Here is a 17,630-nt window from a genome sequence, read left to right on the forward strand (position 1 = left end):
AAAAGAGACTCTGTCTTTTCTTAGCCCGTTCCTTCCACTGGGACCAGAATCCCAACTGTTTCATAGCTTGGAAAAACCAAAGCCGTATCTCATAGCCCGGACAAACCAAAGCCGTATCTCATAGCTAGGACAAACCAAAGCCGTATCTCATAGCTCGGACAAACCAAAGCCGTATCTCATAGCTCGGACAAACCAAAGCCGTATCAGCGCTTTTTTCTTTAACTTACTTGTCCCCTGGTTCGTTGCACTGCCGGGTCCCGTCAATCCACCTCTGTCAGACGAAGGCAGACGTAAGACGCTGGCCCAGCGAAAGATTTCCTTCCCAGGTCTTTCTTTACCAGGTCCTCCTAATGGACGCTGGCCCGTCGACGGTGTACAGCGCGTCGTCCTCCGTCAGCCAGATGGCGGGTATGAGGGTCCCGGGTTTCGGCACCAAAATGTTAGGATAGTGTTCACTCTAACTTATTTTGCAAGAACCACACTGGAGACAAGTTAGTCGTTTCAGACACCTGCAGGCGGAGAGTTCACTCGTCGCTGTGCTTACAGCGATGGTCGAATGAAGTCTGAAGTCAGGCCTCATCAGGTGCATATTTATTGAGAAGAAACACAGTGGGGTTGAAAGTGGGGGTGTTGGAACACAGGATGGGGTGAAGCCGGTCCCCTGCTGATCAAAGCATAGCAGGGGGCCTTTTACGACTTTGTGGAAACAAAGCAACTTTGATTGCTTCCTCTGCAGCTAGTCAATCAGGTGAAATAGGTAAATTATTACAGGTTACATTCCAACATAATCATACGATGAAGATATTCTGCAAACCCTAACACCTATCTTTCCATAATAGCTTTTATTTTGAAGAGTTTCCAACTGAAGGTGTGTTCTCACTTGACTATGTGCTTGTGTGAAGCAGACAAAAGAAGATCCTCTGGAGCGAGGGGAGAGTAACGACCTATTATGAGGCTGAGAATGAATGTAATCGATGACAGCACTTAAAGGTGCAGACTTAACTTTTATGGGCGTGAATCATTTCAGCCTGCACACATTTTCCCTCCTAAACAGCAGCCTCAACAAGGACACAGTCAATGTTGCATGCTTGCATAGACATGCTGGTACGTTAAATGCTTGGGAGAATTTCAAGCAGTGGACTTGTGCGCACTTGAAGCAACGTGTCCTTTATGAGGGCCAAACGAAATGAGATGAGCAGTTTTGATTATATGAGAGCCACTCTTACAATCTGTGTTGGACAGGTGAAGGAATGGGGTCGAAATACAAAAAGTCCTGCCTAGCTACAAAAACAGATATGCTCAAACCTCATTGAATAAAGTACATAAACAAAAAAGTATATTCACATATTAAATCAAAAAAAGAAACATTTTAAGCATATAATTATACCTACACACCAAATCAATAAAGAAGACTGCTGTTTACATTCCACCACACGCACGTGCGAGTGAAGCCACGCAGATGCTGGCTGACCAGGTAACAGACATGGAGAAACTTCTACCAAATTCACTAATCATTGTTCTGGGTGATCTTAACAGGGCGAACCTCGTACACAAGCTCCCCAGATACAGACAGCACATAACGTGTCCCACCAGAGGGGCACAGACTCTGGACCACTGCTACACCGTGATCAAGGATGCATACCACTCTGCGGCTCGTGCAGCTTTAGGACTCTCGGACCACTGTCTAGTTCATCTGATCCCGGCCTACAGGCAGAAACTAAAAACTTCTAAGCCTGTGGTGAGGACTGTGAGGAAGTGGACAGTGGAGTCAAGGCAGGACCTCCAAGCCTGCTTTGACTGCACCGATTGGGGAGTTTTCGAGGCTGCAACTCCAGACTTGCATGAACTCACTGACACTGTCACATCATACATCAGTTTTTGTGAGGATCTGTGTGTGCAGACTAAGACCTTCTGCACGTACAACAACGACAAACCTTGGTTTACACCGAACCTCAGGAGGCTGCGCAAAGTCAAGGAGGAGGCCTACAGGAGCGGCGACCGCGACCTGTTCAAGCAGACCAGAAACACACTGAACCGAGAGGTCAGGAAAGCCAGGAGGTGTTACGGGGAGAACCTGAAGAGACACCTCTCTGCCAATCCTGATCCCTCAACAGTGTGGAAAGGTCTGCAGAGCATCACGGGGTACAAGAAACGTCCTGTGGAGAGCCCAAGGCTTGCTAACCAGCTAAACAGGTTCTACTGCAGGTTTGATCGGTCCTCCCACACAACGGGACTTCCTGCAGCACAATCTACATACTCACCTCTCCCCACAACTACTCTGTCCACACCTCTATCATCGTTGTCACGCACTCTCTCTCTTGCAGAGGCCGCGCCCGCACTCCAGATCCGCGAGGAGGAAGTGCGCCAGATGTTCCGGAGACAAAAGACCAGGAAGGCACTGGGCCCAGACGGCGTGTCACCTTCCTGCTTGAAAGTCTGCGCTGAGCAGCTGGCGCCCACCTTTGCACGGATCTTCAACCGTTCTCTGGAGCTGTGTGAAGTGCCCTCGTGCTTCAAGAGCTCCACCATCGTTCCAGTGGCCAAGAAGCCCGCCATCACAGGTTTGAATGACTACAGACCTGTCGCACTGACATCTGTGGTCATGAAATCTTTCGAGAGGTTAGTGCTGAACCACCTGAAGGATGTCACGGGCCCCCTGCTTGACCCCCTCCAGTTTGCCTACCGGGCAAACAGGTCAGTGGATGATGCGGTCAACATGGGACTGCACTACATCCTGCACCACCTGGACACCCCAGGAACGTACGCCAGGATCCTGTTCGTGGACTTCAGCTCGGCGTTCAACACCATCGCTCCTGACATCCTCCAACAGAAGCTCATCCAGCTTGCGGTGCCTGCCTCCACCTGTCAGTGGATCACCAGCTTCCTGACCGACAGGAGACAGCGTGTGAGGCTGGGGGGCATCACATCTGACACCCAGACCACCAATACTGGAGCCCCTCAGGGGTGCGTCCTCTCCCCACTGCTCTTCTCTCTCTACACCAATGATTTCTCCTCAGGTGACTCTCCTGTGAAGCTCCTGAAGTATGCAGACGACACCACTCTCATCGGACTGATCCAGGACGGTGATGAGACTGCGTACAGACAAGAGGTGGAGCGGCTGGTCCACTGGTGCAGCCAAAACCACCTGGAGCTGAACCCGCTCAAGACCGTGGAGATGACAGTGGACTTCAGGCGAGACCCTTCACCACTTTTACCCCTCACTATGTACAGTAATACTATTCTCTCCACAGACACCTTCAAGTTCCTGGGAACCACAATCTCTCGGGACCTGAAATGGACCGGCCACATAGACTCTGTCCGGAAGAAGGCCCAGCAGAGGCTGTACTTCCTGAGACAGCTCAAGAAGTTCAACCTGCCGCGAGAGCTTCTGAAGACCTTCTACACTGCCATCATCCAGTCTGTCCTCTGCACCTCCATCACTGTCTGGTTTGGATCAGCCTCCAAACAAGACAAGCACAGACTGCAACGGACAATCAGGACTGCAGAAAAGATCATTGGAATCAACCTCCCATCTATCCAAGACTTGTACCTGTCCAGGACCAGGAAACGTGCAACGAACATCTCTACCGACCCTTCTCACCCAGGTTGCAGTCTGTTTGAACTACTCCCCTCCGGACGGCGTCATAGAGCTCGGTACGCCAAAACCAGCAGACACAGAGACAGCTTCTTCCCCCAGGCTGTTGCTCTGATGAACTCACACCACTCTTAGAGTCTCAGAGTCATTACTGTGCAATAACATCCTGCTCTTCACACCTTTTTTGAATTTGTCTACACTGTTTTTGCCATTTTTCACATGTCCTGAGTGTTGTTAGTCACCTAAATGTTGAACAGAGGGTGTGTTTTACCGAAGTCAAATTCCTTGTTTGGCACGCTCAAACATGGCGAATAAAAAACTCTTGAATCTTGAATCTTGAATTTTTGTTTTCAAAAGGGTGCGGCTCTAAAGTTTGGGCCAAACGGTCAGGTGGGCACAAATACATATTCTGGACAGAGGTGGGGGGTTGCATTGTGCGACGTGGTGGTGGCGAGGCTCTCCACACTTCGGTATAATACGCACCCTAAAAATGGCATGTTGATGCTGGAAAAAAGCCTGTACCCATGTATAATACGCACCCAAATTTTGACTCCTACTTAAGTCCGTAAACGTAAAATTATTTTAGAAAAAAGATCATCTTTGGGAACAACCGGATGTTATTCTGCCGGTCAGTATCACTGCGCATGCGCTAGCAAACTCAATAGCGAAGGAATTTTTCGGATTTGTGTAGGGTACATTGTGACAGCAAACGAGCAGGTGATCGAGCAAGCGTCTGATACGAGAGCATTGTGTTCGTATGGAGCGTGTTTGAAGTGAACAGCAGAGAAGAAAGCGCATCTGTAATGGCGGCCTCCGTATGATATCCGGATAAAAAAAATAAAATAAAAAAATAAAAAAAATTGTACCCATGTATAATGCGCACCCCAGATTTTAGGACAATAAATTAGTTAAATTTTGCGCATTATACATGGGAAAAAACGGTAATACAGGGCACTACTTAATTAAAAATAATACAGTAGGGCTTTAAATAACAAATACATTGACATGACCCTTGCGACAATTGATTTAAATGGCAATTTATGATAGGCACTTGGGGTTAGGATTAACAATCCATCCATCCATCCATTACTGGTGCGGCTTGTCTTTACGAGGGTCACGGAGGATTAACAATAATAACTAGAATTTGTAATTTCTGTAGAAATTGCGTGTGAAGGCGAAGAGGCTGAATAGAAATTCGGGGAATGCTACAAGATTATGTTTAAATTTGGAACGTGTTGAATTGGTCAGAAAATGGATGAAAATATAGAAAGAACTTTGTAAAATTGGGCGCGAATTTTAAAGTTGAAAATTTGAAATTTTTCACAAGTGGGAAGTTTTGGAATAGGTAGGCATAAGATGAACAGTTAAAAATTAGAAATTAGAAGGGAAAAAGGAAATTTTGCTAAATTTTACCGCAATGTTAAAAGTGAAAATGTGAAATTTTAATCTAGGAAGTGAAAGAAGGTGAATTGGAGGAATTATGTGGAAGAAAATGAGAAATTTTTAGTATCATTATTTTTTAGGAGGGTCGGTTATGCTTGTGAGGAGATGAATGAAGGAACAAGGTAACAGTAAAAGGGAGTGCTCTATAATTTTTTGGTTCTTTGCCAGAGGTAGTTATTTGGAGGGATGAATTTAAACTGAAACCAAAATGGAACTGTTTAGTGGAAGAAATATGGGAAGGTGGAAATATTGAAGTTACAGCTCAACACAAAGTGTCAAATACCGTTTTTTTCCGTGTATAATACGCAAAATTTAACTAATTTATTGTCCTAAAATCTGGGGTGCGCATTATACATGGGTACAATTTTTTTTTAATTTTTATTTTTTAATTTAATTTTTTTTTTTTTTTTTTTTTAAGAAAATCATGGTACTGGTACGAGTATTGATTTATGTATTGTTCTCTTCTTGTCATGTTGTGAAAGAATGTGGGTTGAATAAATACCGAAAGAACAATAGTGTGTTTGTACTGTGCTCTGGTCATTTCGTCAAAGAAGGGATAATAGTCCTCTTCTCTTCTTGACTGACAATGAATGTGATAGTTTAATACAATCAGCAAATAACAAAATGCGTATTACAGGTAATATTTTATTTCACAACACTTTGCCTTGATCCTTTCGTCTCTGCTGTTCACTTCAAACACGCTCCATACGAACGCAATGCTCTCGTATCAGACGCTTGCTCGATCACCTGCTCGTTTGCTGTCACAATGTACCCTACACCAGTGGTCCCCAACCTTTTTTGCACCACGGACCGGTTACGTGTCAGAAATATTTTCGCGGACCGGCCTTTATATAAATAAATATATTTATATTGTGGCGTGCAAGGACTGGAGTCGGAGGCGGAGTGACAAACGACGGTGCCAACGGCAGTTGTTTTAATGACATTTATAATTATTCGCATTCAACAACGGGCAGACTCTTTTCCCTTCGAGATCCTAACACACACTAAACTAAACAGGAAATCCCCACACGTGTAAACTGTCCCACCGGAACTATGTAACGTGAACTTAGGTTCCGGGTGAATTATGTCAACCCACTACAATATATTTATTATTTAAATATTTATATATATAAATAGGATGAAATAAAATGATACGACTGGCATAAAACCAAATATAAACCACATAAAAATAAAACGTTGAATTAGTGGGAGCACCGAGCTCTTTTGTCAGAAATGAGCCGTTCCCATCTAGGCGTAATCGGAGACAATGACACCCGAAGTGGTTAAGGTTTGTCTTTAAATGCAGGATGCTTGGTCTCCATGTGCCGAAGCAGGTTTGAAGGCTTCATTGCCTCGTTAGCTAGCCTTTCGCCACATATGCGGAGTGCACTTGGCGCGTCAGAGTCACCTGTGGCGATAAATCCATATTTTAAGTAGGACTCCAGAAATGTTCTTTTAAATGCAGCTTTCCTTTTCTTAGAAGTCGTAGCCTCTTCTTCTTCAGTGTCCTCATTGGACGTTTTTCCCTTTCCGAAGAAGCTTTCCAAACTTCTCTGTTTCTTGCTCATTTTTGCTTGCCTCGCGGGCTTGACTGTGGTGACATGTCACGTGACCGAGACGAGCGCCCTGTGTCAAGAGTCCTTATTTTTCAGATGCACCGACAGATGTAATTGGGAGAGATTCGCCAAATTTTTTATATTTTTCAAAATAAATTCTTACTCATTTTTGCTAGCTTTGCGGGCTCGACTGGGGAAACATGTCACGTGACCGGGACGAGCGTCTTAACCTGAATGAATTGATCGTAAATGAAAATGAAATGAAAAATTTTTTTTTTTTTTTTTTTTTCCTGTGCGGCTCCGCGGCCCGGTACCAAGTGACCCACGGACCGGTACCGGTCCGCGGCCCGGTGGTTGGGGACCACTGCCCTACACAAATCCGAAACATTTGTTGCGGCTCCGAGTCACGACGAGGGGCAAGTTTTGGTTTCCAAGGGTGTTTTTATTCCTCTTCAACGTCTCTCCCATACAGAGCCGCCTTTTTCACGCCTTTCGCGGTGGTGCCTTTACGGGCAGTCGGAGAAATCAACGCCAACAAAAAAAATACATCCAGCCTAGTTAAGACCATACCAAAGACTATAAAAATGGGACCCATTGCCTCCCTGCGTGTGTGACGATCATTGGGACTTTAAAAAAAAATAAATAATAATAAATTAAAAAAAAAAAAAAAAGAAAAAAAAAAAAATTGGGTGCGTATTATACATGGGTACAGGCTTTTTTCCAGCATCAACATGCCATTGTTAGGGTGCGTATTATACATGGGGGCGTATTATACACGGAAAAAAACGGTAGTCTAAGTGTGAGATGTGAGCAAACTAAATGGGGAGTTAAACCTGTTCCAGCATTATGCATATTGGCAAACGATGAGAGGACAGGAGACCAGACAATTAGATATTAATTTGGGATTTAAAATAAAAAAGGGAAATTTTAATTGAGGAGAAAATTTTGCGTAGGGATGGTTCCTTTTACAATTTAATATTGTATGTTTTTATGTGTGTGTTGTGGGATGACAGTTTGTCTGTAATGGTGTATGAATGTCAAGTCTGTGGTGTGTTTGTGTATTGTGAATGGTTAACATGATTCAAAGTTGGGGTGATGTAATCACAGCAGAGGATAACATTCCTCTCACCTGAAAAATATAAAGATACTACAGATTTGAAAAAGCAAGATTGATCAGGGCTAATTTTGGACAAAATATGGGTTTAGGATTACTCTGGGGCACCATTGACAACAAAAGACTTCAATGAAGAAGGCCCATTTCAAGATTATGACCAGACGTGACTATACCAGCATTGACAATCAAGACTCTGAGCCAAGACAGTGTATGACAACAACTCTGGACTTACCTGACAGTGTGACGAAATGTATGTGACGGAATTTGTGATGACTTGCTTTGTTTTGATGTTTTACCTAATTGTATTGCAGCCTCTAACAGCAACCCAGGGAGCAGATTGTGCTTTATTTGTTAAACTCGTGTTTACTTTGCAGGTTGTCAACTGCAGTCTTGGAGAATTTTGTGTCATGTCTGTGAACATGGTAACAAGTGTGGAGAGTTTTAAAATAGCTGAGAATAAATTGTAGACCTTTACAAGATAGGATCAAATAGGTGGGAGAGTATTAAATGTAAAAAATTGGAACAATAACATACAAACTCCAAACGAATTGGGAACAGGTGGATAACTTATGAACGTTAAAGTTTGAATAACACATTATTCATCTGATTCATTTGCAGGATAAACAAGGGAAGGGATTGATAAATTGAACAAATTTAAGACAACTGCAGGAGTATTATGTCGAAAACAAATAGATTCAACAAATGTTTTCCCTATAAAATGGTGGCGTTTGGGTTTGAAGTACATAGTCGCTTCAAAGGAGGAAAAGCATGATTTAAGATACGTGATTGATCAATGATTAAATGTTAGTAAAACAACAGATTGAATAAATTATGATGACTATGCTTTGAGAAGGCTATCCCTTATAGTCCAGGGGTGTCAAACCCATTTTTTCGCGGGCCACAGTGTAGTCATAGCTTCTTTTGGAGGGCCGTTATGACTGTCACCCCAAATAAATGTATGAGCACCTCATATTATATACAGTAAAAGCTACAAAAAAAACTGACAAGTAACTCGTTTTCAAATCAGACAAGTAGAAACTGGTCTAATATTTAAAAATAAAATATTATTAAAAGTGAAGACAATTTGCAATTCGAGTAATGGCACATGAATATGAAGCACAATTTGTCTTCGCGGGCCACATAAAATGATGTGCCTGGCTGCATCTGGCCCCCGGGCCTTGAGTTTGACACCTGTGTGTTATCCAAAAGTAAAGTCGGATTAGAATTTGATAAAACTGATATGGACATCCACATATTCAATTAGAGTTTAAACTGCTTGCAATACTATTACAAATTACCGTATTTTCCGCACTATTAGGCGCACCTAAAAACTTACATTTTACTAAAAAAAACACAGTGCGCCTTATAATGCAGAGCGCCTTATATATGGATCAATTGATGAATTTGTTGATCCATACTGGTTGTACACAGTGCTCTGCCAAAATGTTTCAGTACGCTTTAGTACAGCGGTAGCCGCATGCGGCTCTTTTCCGGGTTTCATGCGGCTCTTTTACGTTCGCTTCGCTTCGGGGGGGGGGGGGGTGTGTTAATGGGACGTCAAACGCTGCGCGTTCGCTTCGCTTCGGGGGGGGGGTAATGGGACGTCAAACGCTGCGTGTTCGCTTCGGGGGGGGGGTGTTGTGGCTCTTTGCGGTACACAGTAAAAAAATGTGGCTCTTAGTCTCTGACTGGTTGGCCACCCCTGTTTTAGTACGACTAGTAAATTACAAGGTCGCATCGCTTCCCAACATTACAGCAACTGTAGTCAGGGGGCGTCACCGAATAGCTGTTGTACCCGCGAGGCTATTTCATTTCAAAATAGGCTGCTCCGTTAATGTTTCGAGTAAATTTACGGATTGATATGGAAGGGAAACATAGGTAAGCAGTACCAATGTGTCAGATCGAACTTTAGTCAATTCCGATCATTTTATAGGAGATCGTTTGAGAAACGCGATTGTTTACACTTTGCTGAGGCTCATGGGAGATTGCGAGCTGAGGCTCATGGGACTTTGCGGATGGCTAATGCTATAACGATAGCTGCTATACGTACCAGGCTTTTTCATGTCAAAATAGGCTGCTCTGTTAATGTTTCGAGTAAATCTACGGATCGATATGCAAGGGAAACATAGGTAAGTAGTACCAATGCGTTAGATCGAACTTTAGTCAGTTCCGATCATTTTATAGGAGATCGTTTGAGAAACGCGATTGTTTACACTTTGCTGAGGCTCATGGGAGATTGCGAGCTGAGGCTCATGGGACTTTGCGGATGGCTAATGCTATAACGATAGCTGCTATACGTACCAGGCTATTTCATGTCAAAATAGGCTGCTCTGTTAATGTTTCGAGTAAATCTACGGATCGATATGGAAGGGAAACATAGGTAAGTAGTACCAATGCGTTAGATCGAACTTTAGTCAGTTCCGATCATTTTATAGGAGATCGTTTGAGAAACACGATTGTTTACACTTTGCTGAGGCTCATGGGAGATTGCGAGCTGAGGCTCATGGGACTTTGCGGATGGCTAATGCTATAACGATAGCTGCTATACGTACCAGGCTATTTCATGTCAAAATAGGCTGCTCTGTTAATGTTTCGAGTAAATCTACGGATCGATATGGAAGGGAAACATAGGTAAGTAGTACCAATGCGTTAGATCGAACTTTAGTCAGTTCCGATCATTTTATAGGAGATCGTTTGAGAAACGCGATTGTTTACACTTTGCTGAGGCTCATGGGAGATTGCGAGCTGAGGCTCATGGGACTTTGCGGATGGCTAATGCTATAACGATAGCTGCTATACGTACCAGGCTATTTCATGTCAAAATAGGCTGCTCTGTTAATGTTTCGAGTAAATCTATGGATCGATATGGAAGGGAAACAGGTAAATAGTACCAATGCGTTAGATCGAACTTTAGTCAGTTCCGATCATTTTATAGGAGATCGTTTGAGAAACGCGATTGTTTACAGAGGGCTCGTTGGTTATTGGCTAGTGGATGCATACCGCAACCCATGTCAACCTCAGTTTGTTGCAGTATAGCTTCTATTTTATGCGCCTTATAATCCGGTGCGCCTTATATATGGACAAAGTTTTAAAATGGGCCGTTCATTGAAGGTGCGCCTTATAATCCGGTGCGCCTAATAGTGCGGAAAATACGGTAGTTAACACTTGTGAGATTGATTGATTGATTGATTGAGTGACTGACTGAACGACTGAATGATTGAGTGACCGAGTGACAGAATGACAGAGACCAAATGACTGAGTGACCGAATGGGCGATCGTTCGATGTCTGTCTGTCTATATGTATGTATATATGTATGTATGTATTTCGTTATTTGTTTATGTATTTTTCTCTCACATTTTCTTTCTCATCTTCCACTTCTTTCGGGAATCTTCTCGCTTTTTAAGAATCTCCCCTGCCATCTCTCCTTGATAGTTCCATGCTGTCACTGGAATGTCCTCGAGGCCAATTGCCTTTTCACTCTCCATCTTTTACAAATGTCTGGGTATGAATTTTATCTATATTTATTTTTCTCACTCATTGGCAGCCCCACAGAGGGACTTGAAGCGGCTCCACAGAGGGACGTGGTGTGCCAACAGAGGGACCCTGGTGGTATCAATGGTTTTGGTGACCTCAGTGAAACTGAGGTCAACAGAGGGAGTGAAGGAATGGGGTCGAAATACAAAAAGTCCTGCCTAGCTACAAAAACAGATATGCTCAAACCTCATTGAATAAAGTACATAAACAGAAAAGTATATTCACATATTAAATCAAAAAAGAAACATTTTAAGCATATAATTATACCTACACACCAAATCAATAAAGAAGACATAACTAGACTGTTAGGGTTTACAGATTATCTTCATCGTATGATTATGTTGGAATGGAACCTGTATTAATTTACCTGGTTTGTCCTGTCTTAACAAAAGTAGTAGACCAAAGTGCTAAGATCTTTTGAACTGATTGACTAGCTGCAGAGGAAGCAATCAAAGTTGCCTTGTTTACACAACGTCGTAAAAGACCCCCTGCTATGCTTTGATCAGCAGGCCAGGGGCTTCAACCCCAACCTCCACTCTCACCCCCACTCTCAACCCCACTCTGTTTCTCTTAATAAAAATGCTCCTGCATGGGGCCAGAGTCAGACGTCATTCGATCATCGCTGTAAGCACAGCGACGAATGGACTCTCCACCTGCAGGTGTCTAAAAAGACTTACTTGTCTCCTGTGTGGTTCTTGCAAAATAAGTTAGAGTGAGCGCTGTCACGAACGGAGAGGAATGGAGCGAGGACGACCAAATGCAGCTTGGACCAGGGTTTATTGCAGGAACTCAAAAGACAGACCCGGCAAACTGACGTGACTAAACAACGAAACCAATAGGACTGATCGCCAAAACGTGAAACAAAAGACAGGAACCAAACAAACCGCGTGACAGTGAGACATGCATTGTCCACATCTCATGCAATGCTCCGACGGCGAGTGACACGCAAACAGAACTTACATACAACACAGGTAACGAGAGGCAGGTGCGTGTGATTACACTAATCAAGGGCACACAGGAAGGGAGGGGCGAGCACACAGACACACAGAAACGATGACAACCTATACACATCACAAAACTGGGGACGAGACATGACAAGCGCCACCCTAACATAGACATTTTTGATAGGTGGTAATGACAAAGGTTTATATAACTTTATGATCTGATATATATTTTTGAGCACTTTGAAATAACAAATGTTTTTTGATATATTGCCTGAATAGCTTAATGACCCTTAAGGAACTGTGTAATGCATGCCTGATGTTTTTTCTCTAAATCATGGACACGGCCAGAGTCGTCTTGACCGTTCAGTACTTGATGATATCTTGTGTTTTGACTAAACGTCATATGTCGCCTAAATGCGAGACGCCAGCTTTTCGATTACTACTGAACGCTCAGGGCCGGTTCTAGGAATGCACGTAAGAGGGGGCAGTCAGAAATGTGAAGGGGGCATGTTCTTTTTTTTTTTTTTTACACATTTTTAACACCGTTAGTGTTTTCTTCACGGCAGTTGTTAGCTGTGTGTCCAGATCTCAACCTGGAGAAGTGGATTGCACTCTGTCAGGCCTCTACACTAAGAAGACCTGTCCAGCTTGGGTGTCCCACCTCAAGATTAAAGCTTCTGCTGGTATTGCTCTTAGGGTCACTGAGGCACGCAAACCCCCTGACCACAATAAGGTGGCAATCTCTCAGGGGGGGGGGGGGGGGACATATAATATGAATGTTATATTAACTATTATTTGAGTTGTCGTTAATTATTAGTTATGGGCTTGCTGAGAGGTTTGTTCAAACAATGAAACATGCCTTGAAAACATCACAAGGACAAGGAACGCTACATCAGAGACTGCACAACTTTCTACTAACATACCGCAACAGTCCACATGCAACCACCAAAACATCTCCTGCTAGTCTGATGCTAAAGAGAGACCTGCGCATCACGTTTGACCTCTTGAAGCCCTCAGCAGTGAAGGACATTGTCGAATGTCAACAGGAAAAACAGGTTAGGTGCAGAGAACAGAAAACCAGGAGAATCTGTGCAGGCAAGGAACTACCGTGGCGAACCAAAGTGGATTCCTGCCACTGTTATTGCGCAAACTGGACCAGTATCCTATACTGTCCAAACGTCTGATAGTGTATGGAGGAGACATGTTGATCAACTCCTACAGACTCCGTTAGTGCCAACGGAGCTGTCCCTCGAAGATTTCCCTGATGGCCCTGCCAATGTCAAAACACCGGTTCACATACCCTCACAAATGCAGGACTCAACCGCGCCAGCGCCAACAGTCCCAGCTGAGGATGTGACCGAAACAGAGACTGAGACATCATCCTTTGCAGAAGCCCCTGCAACGAGTTCACCATTGGACGACTATAGTGCTAATACTGTGCCTCCGGATAGGAGATATCCTACCAGAGAGCGGCGAGCTCCTGCACGCCTGGACTTATAGGTTTTTGGATGACCCGAGTTATGGGGATGCAGAATATTCCCATGGGTATAATTCGAGGTAGTCCACCCTCACCCAAAGTTAAGGTTTCATGGGAATATTATTGTCATAATTGTCTGGACCATATATGATAATTGTTTAATGGTAGTTATTGATAGATCTTGAAGATGCCAAGTTATAGGTGCATAAGACTATGTTGTTCATGCATATAGCACGTTCATTGTAAGAGGGGAGGAGATGTTGTGTATTTTGGCCTAACTCAAATTCCGTAGTAGAAAAACCCCGGAAGTGGGATGGGCATTCTGTGTTGTTGTGGTACGCCCTGTGAACGCACTGTAAGTAAGGAATAAAGCAGTTATCCTTCACGTCGTTGTCCGACCTATTCTTGCTATCTAAGAACCTGGAAAATAGTAAGGATATAACATATATCACGGCTCATTACGACGAGTTTGGTGGAGTTTTTACAAAACATTTAAGTAAAATTCACCCCACGGTTCATGAAGAGCTGCAGTTGAAACCAACGTGCCGCAGACACTAAGGCAGCGACGGAAAACCCTGCAGCCACACCGAGGCTAAGGTACCAAAGTACCTTAGAAGCAGCGTTTCAGAAAGGGAAGACATATCCAGGTATCAGGTGCTAACCAAAAATCGTAAGCATTTGTGGTTGATGTGCTATTTGAAGCAATAATTACTGCGCTTTAGTCAGTCATTTATAAAAAAAGTTTTCCCCTTTTCAATTTGTGGTCGAACGCCATACGTTTTATTTGTAACTCCACTTCCTATAAACAACACTAAAGTATTACAATATTAAATGTAAGTATCCAGTGGCTTTACAAATTGATAGTTTTGCTGCTCATGACGATTAAGCCCTGCATCTCTGTTGGTACCATGTCTCTTTTTACAATATACTAAAAGACAAAACTTTTTCCCAACAACAGAGAGAGAGAGAAAAAAGTAAAGAATGGCTCCTTTTAATTAAAGTTATACTATTAATATGCATCTTCCATTAATGTTTTTCTAAAAAGGTTAATAATTCATGTACATGACGTAATACTTTTTTCTACAAAATTCAATAGATGACTCTCCAAGAGCAAGTATCATTTGCAGTGAAACACCTGCTGTAGTATACAAATGTGCAGGTCAATAGTCACATGTAAGGCACAAAATATTGATGCAGCATGCCACTGCATTTAAATTGTTTTTTTTGGCGGGAAATTACACTTCCGATATCGGATCGATATCGGGTATTTTTGGGCGGGAAATACTTGGTATCGGATCGAATCCAAAATCATTGGTATCGCCCATCCCTACTGGCTGCGTCTTGCCTCATTTGCATACTCACAGTGATTGGATGTTCACGTAGGGGCGGGGAGTCCTGACAGCAGGCTGTGTGAGGGAGGACACACACTGCACCGACATGAGAGAAGAGAGGGGGCTGATTAACGTGTGTTTCTATCAGCGGATTTTTCACTTCTAAAAGTTTGATTAGAGGGGGCAGGACATCTGTTTGAGGGGGCGTTGCCCCCTCTTGCCCCTGCGTAGAGCCGGCCTTGTGAACGCTCTGCACAGAGGGAAATATTTTGCCTAACAAAGAAAAGATACGGTTGGAAGCATGATTAAACTAAGAATGTAATGATGTAAGCAAAGACATGGAATATCAAAAGAACAAACTTTGCATAGTCAGGGAACATTAATAAATTGATGATGTCACAGCCAAAAAGCTCACATAAATTCGTACAAAATGACAAAATTGAAAGAATGAGGTACGACAGTATATGTGCAAGGATGGAGGAGAATGTTTACAGGAAGGTCACTAGGAGATAAAACCAGCAGGTGCCAGAGGGATACAGCCAAGGACTCGGCCAAAGATGATCACCAAGGCCGAAAGACGGGATGGAAGACAACAGCCCCCCCACACACACACCGAATCGTCCATAACCAGCACCCACTCCCATGGAATCAAACTCTACTGCGAACTCGCCCCACCCCAAAGACTCATCACCCATCAAACTCGGCCCACACCGGCATGTGCAACTGAATATAAGCTGACCAAAGAACCTTGAACGTTGCCTTTTCTGAAAGGAGACTTTCTGCTCTTGAAAGGCCCAGCGCTGTATTGTACTTTCCTGAAAACAGAGCTTTCTTAACAAGAATTGTGAATGAACTCAACCAACCTGTGTAAGTCTAATTTCTGCTTCAGTGTCTTTGCATTTTCCTAAATCTGAAGAAATTAAACAAGCACGCAGTGAGTAAATTGGATAACAGGTGATTGGCAATGGCTTTTGCCGTGAGGCGCAGATAGCGCTCCCTAAATTGTGGACAAAATCCAACACAGGTCATGTCTTTAAATAGAATGAGGGACAAGACTAGATGCTTTTATGCTTTAAAACCGTGCACACACCAATGATAAAATCATAAAAGCTTTTGCATACATTCTAGAGCGCTATTGCATCAACATTTTTAAGTTCTACATCCAAGTTGCAATATGAAGGCAGAAAAATAACTGATACAACCATTTCAGTATCAGAAGGGCACTTGAGGTTTTTATCACCTCAGCACCACATATGGTAGTTAACCCCTCCCCACTTCCAGTCACGACAAACTGGTGGTGGAATGCAGGTCCTAGACAAGAAAAAAAGCTGTAAGAGAGCAAGGAATAGGCTCAGGCTATTTGTAATTCATTCAAGCTGTGGGTCATCTGAGATCCGTGAGCGCATTCAAAACAAATGTCAGAAATATTTCCTCCGCAAATGATGAATTTTAAAACACAGTTGCGACCGGTCACACATACATTGTGCTCTTTCTTTTCCAGTTCAAGTCGTCAAAGGCCTAGTTGTCAGGAGTCTCTGAAAGACTCTCTGGAACCATTATAAATGCAAGTGTGTTAGAATAATTAGTTTTACAGAAGCGCTGATCGGCCTGAACCGGAGGTCTCATATCTTCGCTCAAGCCAACATATCTGTCTAGCTTTAAGGAGTTCTTATACTCCCTTCCTTTTCTCATCTGTGAGAGGCCCTCACTAGTTATGAACAGAACACCTTTGTTCTTTGTTTAGTTCAAGAGAAGTTCTTTCTCTTTTATACTTTGTAGTTTCTATTCATAAATTGTTGTTGACCGGGACAGTTTTTAAGTTATCCCACATTTACTCAATGTTTGTTTAAGTAGACTTCATGCAAGTTATCTTACATCTACTTAACGTTTGTTGGAGTGTATACACGAGAGGTATCTGATTATTTACTCATGATTATTATTGTGTGAAATGTAGCAAGAAAGTCTAGAGCATTGTTTTACAGGGACACGGCATCCAGGTTTGGAGATTGCAGCCGAGAACGAGGCTGCCAACCACCTAAGAACAGACTCTGCATTCCTGGGGTCATGGATCAGCCAAGGCCATGCGGCCTCGCACCACACAACATTATTAGCTAGCTAAACAGCGTTGCTACAGTCACAATCTCCCCTCCCTTTAGTGTAGCAACGCCTCTTGTAACCAGGGCAACCCATAATAAAAAGAGGAGATAGCGGAAGAGGAGTCCAGAATTGGTGGAGGACTGTAACTGGGCCTTCTACGTAATTCTCCTCGCGAGCAATTGGAATACTGGTTGTCTTCTCCTCTTGTTTCAGTGTATAAAATAATGTCTTATGGTACTTAGACCTGACAAAGTGTGTGTCGGGTCTGTAAGAGGGATTCTGTCAGGAAATGAGGGGAGCCAGAGCGACCAAATGCAGCTTGAACCGGGGTTTATTGAAGGGAAAGGGAGTTGGAAGGGAGGTAGGTGGGGAACGAAGACACAGACGGGATAGAGACTCACGGCCAGCAAACAGACAGACTGACCGACCGACCGACACAAGTCCATTTGTGTTAGGGTTGATAGATTAGTTTGATCCTATGATTATGTTGGAGTATAACCTGTAATAATTAACCAAACTTGTCCTGTCTTAACAAAGT

At 43.3% G+C, this 17,630-nt stretch overlaps 1 long non-coding RNA gene across 1 annotated transcript; it reads right to left on the reverse strand.

The window, feature by feature from the left end:
• Positions 1-849: 849 nt before the first annotated feature.
• Positions 850-13,620, reverse strand: LOC119126178. Its single transcript, XR_005098607.1, has 3 exons — positions 13,266-13,620; positions 7,082-7,083; positions 850-862 (listed from the first exon to the last, which is right to left on the reverse strand). It is a non-coding gene; the product is annotated as an uncharacterized LOC119126178 (long non-coding RNA).
• Positions 13,621-17,630: the final 4,010 nt, after the last annotated feature.

The sequence above is a fragment of the Syngnathus acus genome, chromosome 8 (genome assembly GCF_901709675.1).
Source record: "Syngnathus acus chromosome 8, fSynAcu1.2, whole genome shotgun sequence".
NCBI lineage: Eukaryota > Metazoa > Chordata > Actinopteri > Syngnathiformes > Syngnathidae > Syngnathus > Syngnathus acus.